This window comes from Musca domestica, unplaced genomic scaffold (genome assembly GCF_030504385.1).
Source record: "Musca domestica strain aabys unplaced genomic scaffold, Musca_domestica.polishedcontigs.V.1.1 1, whole genome shotgun sequence".
Lineage (NCBI taxonomy): Eukaryota > Metazoa > Arthropoda > Insecta > Diptera > Muscidae > Musca > Musca domestica.
This window is the reverse complement of record NW_026712114.1, coordinates 1,125,688-1,134,930: the sequence shown is the minus strand read 5'-3', so window position 1 is coordinate 1,134,930 and position 9,243 is coordinate 1,125,688.

The following is a 9,243-nucleotide window of genomic DNA, read 5'->3' as shown; positions in this document are numbered from 1 at the left end:
AGGCCTGGGAAAAAAATAACTTTGCAATAATTTATAAATTAAAGAATCCACTATTCATAATCAGGAGACCGTTGCAAATAATATTTTTAGGTATCCATGATTATTCTTTAAAAATCCTTGAAATACTTTTAAATTTTTTTGTAATCTTCTTTTTTATTATAGTATTATAGTATTCTTGGACAGGATGTCCTTGCAAATATAAATGTTGACTATGAAGTCCTTCCTTAACCAGGAAGTGCTTTGTGGGACAGGAAGACATATATTTTCCGCTGTTACACATCACCTAATTTCTGAAGAAAATTGGGGATGTGAAGTTAAAATATTTGTTAAAAATATATATCCAAACATTGAAAAACAATTAATAAACAGTTTCCATTATTTTTCTCCAAATAGTCTTATCTTGCCTTGTCTGGGGTAGACAAACAAATTAACAAAACTCCATTCCGAAACAAAAACAAACGCCCAAAACAAGCTGATAATATTTATCATAAGTTAATCAAATATATGTGGCCACCAACCACTTATCCTGGGCATCAGAGTGTATCCACCCCAGGCCACACCATCTCATGTTGTGGTAAATCCACTCACATCACATCTATTAAATTTTGAAAAAAAAAATGTTGAAAAACAAAAACGAAAAAAAAACGGCATTTAATAGATTCAAGATAGTCAACCCCATAGTCAGTTTAACACATGTTCAGTCAATGTCCATCCATCCTCCATCTCTCCAGGCAATAAATTTTGCCTTCTCCACTACCACCTCCCAATAAATTTCTGTGACAAAACTTCCAAAAACCTCTTCCTGCTGACCGTAGACCAATTTAATTTATATTTTTGTTTTTCCTTTTTTGGTATGGGTCCGCCGCACCATGCGCCTTTTCGAAAAATTCGCATAATTTGCAAAGAAATTTTGATAAATTTCTGTGTTGCCTTTTTTGCTGTTTTGACATTTTTCCCAAGTGCGTATTTTTGTTTCTGTTTTTCTTTTCTCCTCTTTAACGAAATTTTAATTGCATTTCTATTACGCATGGAAAAATCACCTGACAGCCCGTCTGTTTATGCTGATGTCTGCTGCAGCAATGACTACCTGTACTTTTAAGGTAATTGCGAGAGAGAGAGAGTAAAACTGGATTTTCAATTAAAAAATCAGGAATGGCCAATAAGGAGGGCCAAAGAGAAAAGACACATGTTGTAAAAAATGAAATGGGATTTTCTCAACGGAAAATCAGAGACTGAGATTTTTTCGAAAAAAATCTATTCCAATATTAGAAAATTGCTTTAATTTAAACATTTGTCCACAATTGAGATTTTTCCAAACCAAAAAAATTAAATGCTAAATCAGGACTCGGAAAAAAGCATCCTTAGTTGGTGAGAGAATTGTGGCACCTTAAAATGGATTCCACTGGTCTTTTGATGTCAATAAAATTTATTTTATTGCTTCGTAATTTCCTGGATAAATTGCCTTTTTAGGCGCCCAACGTAGTGCCTACCTGTCGTGTGCAAGCCTCGCGCTAATTTGTCTGCGGTTGTTTTGCGACATTTTAGCGATTAACAGTAAATAAAAATTGTCGAGTGTCTGTGTAACCAAATGGCAATGAGCGTTAAGTAATATCTGATGTCTCACGTCCATTACCTGTGCAGAGGCTAAATACTGGCCACTGGCCACTGTCCACCGGGTGGAGATATTGTTGATTTTGTTTACAAAATTTAACATCAGCACTTGTCAAAGTGAATTTTCACAGGAGTGGAAAAAGGAAGTAATTAACTCATTAGTTCGACTGACAAAAATTAATAAATTAGGAAAAAATGATATTCCTTGGAAATAGTTCTTTAAAAAAATCCAAGTTAATTAGCCAATGGTCCTTGCAAAAATTCTTTAAAAATCCGCCTAATAGTCCTTGGAAAAAATGATTTAAAAATCCATGTTTATTTGTATAACTGTCTTTGGAAAAATACTTTAAAAAATTCATGTTTATTTGTTTGTTAGTCCTTGATAATTTTTTCCTTGGAAAAAAATCAATAAAAAAATTCACGTTTATTTGATGGTTGGTCCTTGATAAAAATTCTTTAAAAAATCCACGTTTTTTGGTGGTTAGTCGCTGAGAAAAAATCTTTAAAAAATCCACGTTTATTTGATGGTTGGTCCTTGATAAAAATTCTTTAAAAAATCCACGTTTATTTGATGGTTGGTCCTTGATAAAAATTCTTTAAAAATCCACGTTTATTTGATGGTTGGTCCTTGATAAAAATTCTTTAAAAATCCACGTTTATTTGATGGTTGGTCCTTGATAAAAAATTCTTAAAAATCCACGTTTATTTGATGGTTGGTCCTTGATAAAAATTCTTTAAAAATCCACGTTTATTTGATGGTTGGTCCTTGATAAAAATTCTTTAAAAAATCCACGTTTATTTGATGGTTGGTCCTTGATAAAAATTCTTTAAAAATCCACGTTTATTTGGTTAATAGTCCTTGATAAAAATTCTTTAAAAAATCCACGTTTATTTGGTTAATAGTCCTTGATAAAAATTCTTTAAAAAAACCACGTTTATTTGGTTAATAGTCCTTGATAACAATTCTTTAAAAAATCCACTTTTATTTGGTTAATAGTCCTTGATAAAAATTCTTTAAAAAATCCAAGTTTATTTGGTTGATAGCCCTTGATAAAAATTCTTTAAGAAATCCACGTTTATTTGATGGTTGGTCCTTAATAAAACTTCTTTTAAAAATCCACGTTTATTTGATGGTTGGTCCTTATAAAAATTCTTAAAAAATCCACGTATTTTTGTTGATAGTCCTTGACAAAAATTCTTAAAAAATCCACGTTTATTTGGTTGATAGTCTTTGGTAAAAATTCTTTAAAAAATCCACGTCAATATGGCTGTTGGTCCTTGATAAAAATTGTTTAAAAAATTCACGTTTATATGGCTGTTGGTCCTTGATAAAAATTGTTAAAAAAATCCACGTTTATATGGCTGTTGGTCCTTGATAAAAATTGTTTAAAAAATCCACGTTTATATGGCTGTTAGTCCTTGATAAAAATTCTTTAACAAATCCACATTTATGTAGCTGTTGGTCCTTGATAAAAATTCTTTAGAAAATCCACGTTTATTTGATGATTGGTCCTTGATAAAAGTTCTTTAAAAAGTCCACTTTGGTTTATAGTCCTTGATAAAAGTTCTTTAAAAAATCCAAGTTTATTTGTTTAATGGTCGTTAAAAAAAAACAATTTAAAAAAAATTAAATGCACCATGTGTATTTATAAAGAATTAAAATTTCCACAAAAACATTTAAAGTAAAACCACAACTAAAACTAACTAAAATCAAATTAAAAATAATTACAATCCAAATAAATATAAATTTGATTCTTTAATTTACACATATCAATTAAAATGTGATTTACATATAAATAAATTAAAAAACAAAAAAATTAAAATTAAGTAAAAATAACAATGCCTTCAGCAGAGGTAGTACTGGTATTCGATTTTCGAGATTGAATTCGATTCTTTTTAAATAAATAAATTTCAATTTTTTGAAATTATTTCGGGGCCATGGAACTGAACAAGGCTGTCAAATAGAGATTCTGCATCTGAGAAAGTTCGGCATAGTCGGTATTTAAGATACTGGCCGGCGACCAAAATATGGCTGGATTATTTACAGGTTGAAGGGCTGGCTCATGTAAATAATCAGTGAAATATGAGGAGCCATTTGAGGGAGTGGAAGCATATGGGTCCGTCAGGTTATTGAAAATATTTAAATTTTCCAAATTGAAAAATTGTTCAGAATTTGATGAGTCCTTCATTCCATATACTGACATACCACAAGCTGATGGAGGATCCTCACCGCCCATAGAGCGTATCTTTTGATCATTCTTAATCCATCCCTTGAGGGTCGTTTCAGATACACCAATCCAACGGGATACGAGCGCTCTGCTCTCACCATTACGTACCCGCTGTATGGCATAAGCCTTGTCCGTGCATGAGGAGGAGGCGGAGGCGGAATTTAGGAAAGGCAAAGGGGATGGCCCCCCTGGTCTATTAAAATTAGAAATGCTCTCTAAGCCACAGAATTTCTTTTCAGCCGGCTGTTGTTCAGGATTGGAGTCCGAAGCGGACATAATTGAATATTTCATACCAAAGAAGGTGGAGGAGGACTCCTTTAATGCAAAATCTGTCTGCTGCTGTTGCTGCCGACTCATAAAACGTAATTTCTGTTCATTTTTACACCATCCCCTTAGGGTGGATTCTGGGACACCAATCGAACGGGACACAGATGCCTTGGTCTCACCATTGCGTACCCGTTGAATGGCATACACCTTGTCTGTGGCAGTCATATTGCGTGGAGGACGTTTGCCTCGTGAGCCAACCGATGGCACCAGTACTGCTGTTTTTGGAAGATCTTCCTCAACTGACCGCAGGGTCAAATCCATTTTTGCATCTAAACAAAAAAAATATAAAAAAGGATAAACAATAATCTAACAAATTGTCCAGTGACATACGTACCTAATTTGTTAAGAATTTTTTGAATATTATTTTCTTCAATTTCAAAGCTATTTCTAGTGGACTGGTGAGGGTGACGCTGTTTGAATGGTAATTTCAATTTGTTTTGTTTTTGACAAATAACGTTTTCAGTTTTTTTTTCTTTTCAAAAAAGCAGTAGGCTCCGCCGGGGACAAAGTGAATGCGGAAGTGAGTTTTGGCATGGATTATATCAACTGAATAAATGTGGATTTTTTAAAGACTTTTTATCAAGGACCAACAGACGTCCTTGGATTTTTTAAAGAATTTTTGTCAAGGACCAACCATCAAATAAACGTGGATTTTTAAAGAATTTTTATCAAGGACCAACAGCCATATAAACGTGGATTTTTTAAATAATTTTTATCAAGGACCAACCATCAAATAAACGTGGATTTTTTAAAGAAATTTTATCGAGGACTCTTAACCAAATAAACGTGGATTTTATAAAGAAATTTTATCAAGGACTCTCAATAAAATAAACGTGGATTTTTTAAAGAATTTTTATCAAGGACTCTCAATCAAATAAACGTGGATTTTTTAACGAATTTTTATCAAGGACTCTCAATCAAATAAACGTGGATTTTTTAACGAATTTTTATCAAGGACTCTCAATCAAATAAACGTGGATTTTTTAACGAATTTTATCAAGGACTCTCAATCAAATAAACGTGGATTTTTAACGATTTTTTATCAAGGACTCTCAATCAAATAAACGTGGATTTTTTAACGAATTTTTATCAAGGATCAACCAACAAATAAACGTGGATTTTTTAAAGAATTTTTATCAAGGACTCTTAGCCAAATAAACGTGGATTTTTAAAGAATTTTTATCAAGGACTCTCAACCAAATAAACGTGGATTTTTTAGGACCAACCATCAAATAAACGTGGATTTTTTAAAGAATTTTTATCAAAGACCAACCATCAAATAACCTGGATTTTTTGAAGAATTTTTATCAAGGACTAACCATCAAATAAACGTGGATTTTTTAAAGAATTTTTATCAAGGACCAACCATCAAATAAACGTGGATTTTTTAAAGAATTTTTATCAAGGACCATTAGCCTAATAAACGTGGATTTTTTAAAGAATTTTTATCAAGGACCAACCATCAAATAAACGTGGATTTTTTAAAGAATTTTTATCAAGGACCATTAGCCTAATAAACGTGGATTTTTTAAAGATTTTTTTCCAAGGACCATTAGCCTAATAAACGTGGATTTTTAAAGATTTTTTTCCAAGGACCAACCATCAAATAAACGTGGATTTTTTAAAGATTTTTTTCCAAGGACCATTAGCCTAATAAACGTGGATTTTTTAAAGATTTTTTCCAAGGACCATTAGCCCAATAAACGTGGATTTTTTAAAGATTTTTTTCCAAGGACCATTAGCCTAATAAACGTGGATTTTTTAAAGATTTTTTTCCAAGGACCATTAGCCCAATAAACGTGGATTTTTTAAAGATTTTTTTCCAAGGACCATTAGCCTAATAAACGTGGATTTTTAAAGATTTTTTTCCAAGGACCATTAGCCCAATAAACGTGGATTTTTTAAAGATTTTTTTCCAAGGACCATTAGCCCAATAAACGTGGATTTTTTAAAGATTTTTTTCCAAGGACCAACCATCAAATAAACGTGGATTTTTTAAAGAATTTTTTCCAAGGACCATTAGCCTAATAAATGTGTATTTTTTTAAGAATTTTTTCCAAGGACCATTAGCCAAATAAACGTGAATTTTTTAAAGAATTTTTTCCAAGGACCATTAGCCTAATAAATGTGGATTTTTAAAGAATTGTTATCAAGTTGGGTTTATTTATTTTTTTTTGTTTTTTACAACATCTGTACCCATACTTATCCTCCAAAAATTATTCCTAGAAAAACACATTTGTAAATATTTTTGTTTTTTTTTATAATTTATTACCAATTATTTTAAATACGTTATTTTTACAGCTAGTTGATGCATTATGTGCGACTAAATGCTGATTTAAATTCTTTATAGATTTTATTGAAATATTTTTTTTTTTTTTTTTTTTTTTGCATTTCTATATTTTTTATATGTGACACACAATTATTCGGAAACGGGTTTACAAAAAGTTCGGTTTTGTTTTTAAGGGAAAGATGTGGAGCGCGCCTCCTTAAAATATTTTAAATATTTTTTTAATTAGCTTCGTTTCAATATATTGGGCTATTGAAACCCGCAGATGTTTGGTGATGACAAAGCAAAATGGGACATTTTTGGTCATGAAAATCGAGTTCTGAATCATTCTGCGGGGATAAACTTTAGAGGCAGAATAAATTATTCTAAACATTATTCATGTATTTATAATACTACATAAATTAAATACATTTAGTTCTTGTTTCCAAACGGTCATTGTGTTATTACTTTCAAAGCCATCGAAATAATATGTATTATTTTAATTTCAAAAAAAAAAAAAAAAAATAAAAAATATTCAGAAAGAGTTTGATGACAAGACATAAATACAGAATTTTTATTAGAAAATAATAAAGAAAAATAAATTCATACACATTGAAGAAAATTTTGCCTAGAATTTATAACGGTCACGAGAAAAGAATCAAATTATATAAAATCAATTTAGGAAATTAAGGTTTATTCTATTTCAGTATTTTTTCAAGATTTCCACCTCATATTATAAATTGTAGGCTTTGGGATTAGATCAAATATGTTAAATACAAAATTCATGATTATTTGAACCGCCACAGTGTCTGCAACGTTAGCAAAAGTGGTAAGGGTAAATTATTTAAAACCCAAAAAAACACATTTTGGTTTTGGAAATTAATCCGGCAAAAATTGACATCCCATTACCAAGTAATGTACTAAAAATCGTTCATGCTTTACCAGTAATTAGTAAAATAATAGGTTATTGATTCAAAATTTGAACAAAAATAAATTATTTTTACCTTACAAATAAAGAGTTGACATCCCAATACCAAGTAATGTACAAAAAGGCATTCATTAATTACCAGTAAGTAGTAGAATAATGGGTTATGCCTTCAAAATTGCACAAGAAAATAACTTATTTTTCTCCCAAATAGCAAAGAGTTACGGTTGGAACATGACCCAATGAATAAAAATTACCCACACGTGCCATATAAAAACTCATTACAAGGTAAGGTGTAAAATTGCACAATTTTTCTAATTTTGCCATAAAAGAGATGTTTCATTCCGGCCACAAAAATGAGCAAAGATAAACTTGTTTGAGATTCTTTTTATTTTATTGATACCCAGCAGTATTTGGTACCCCATTACCAAGAACTGTACAAAAAGGCGTTCATGCACTACCAGTAATCAGAAGAGTTTGGGTTATCCATTCAAAATTGCAACCGAAAATAACATAAACGTGGATTTTTTAACGAATTTTTATCAAGGACTCTCAATCAAATAAACGTGGATTTTTTAACGAATTTTTATCAAGGACTCTCAATCAAATAAACGTGGATTTTTTAACGAATTTTTATCAAGGACTCTCAATCAAATAAACGTGGATTTTTTAACGATTTTTTATCAAGGACTCTCAATCAAATAAACGTGGATTTTTTAACGAATTTTTATCAAGGATCAACCAACAAATAAACGTGGATTTTTTAACGAATTTTTATCAAGGATCAACCAACAAATAAACGTGGATTTTTTAAAGAATTTTTATCAAGGACTCTTAGCCAAATAAACGTGGATTTTTAAAGAATTTTTATCAAGGACTCTCAACCAAATAAACGTGGATTTTTTAGGACCAACCATCAAATAAACGTGGATTTTTAAAGAATTTTTATCAAAGACCAACCATCAAATAAACCTGGATTTTTTGAAGAATTTTATCAAGGACTAACCATCAAATAAACGTGGATTTTTTAAAGAATTTTTATCAAGGACCAACCATCAAATAAACGTGGATTTTTTAAAGAATTTTTATCAAGGACCATTAGCCTAATAAACGTGGATTTTTTAAAGAATTTTTATCAAGGACCAACCATCAAATAAACGTGGATTTTTTAAAGAATTTTTATCAAGGACCATTAGCCTAATAAACGTGGATTTTTTAAAGATTTTTTTCCAAGGACCATTAGCCTAATAAACGTGGATTTTTTAAAGATTTTTTTCCAAGGACCAACCATCAAATAAACGTGGATTTTTTAAAGATTTTTTTCCAAGGACCATTAGCCTAATAAACGTGGATTTTTTAAAGATTTTTTCCAAGGACCATTAGCCCAATAAACGTGGATTTTTTAAAGATTTTTTTCCAAGGACCATTAGCCTAATAAACGTGGATTTTTTAAAGATTTTTTTCCAAGGACCATTAGCCCAATAAACGTGGATTTTTTAAAGATTTTTTTCCAAGGACCATTAGCCTAATAAACGTGGATTTTTAAAGATTTTTTTCCAAGGACCATTAGCCCAATAAACGTGGATTTTTTAAAGATTTTTTTCCAAGGACCATTAGCCCAATAAACGTGGATTTTTTAAAGATTTATTTCCAAGGACCAACCATCAAATAAACGTGGATTTTTTAAAGAATTTTTTCCAAGGACCATTAGCCTAATAAATGTGTATTTTTTTAAGAATTTTTTCCAAGGACCATTAGCCAAATAAACGTGAATTTTTTAAAGAATTTTTTCCAAGGACCATTAGCCTAATAAATGTGGATTTTTTAAAGAATTGTTATCAAGTTGGGTTTATTTATTTTTTTTTTGTTTTTTACAACATCTGTAC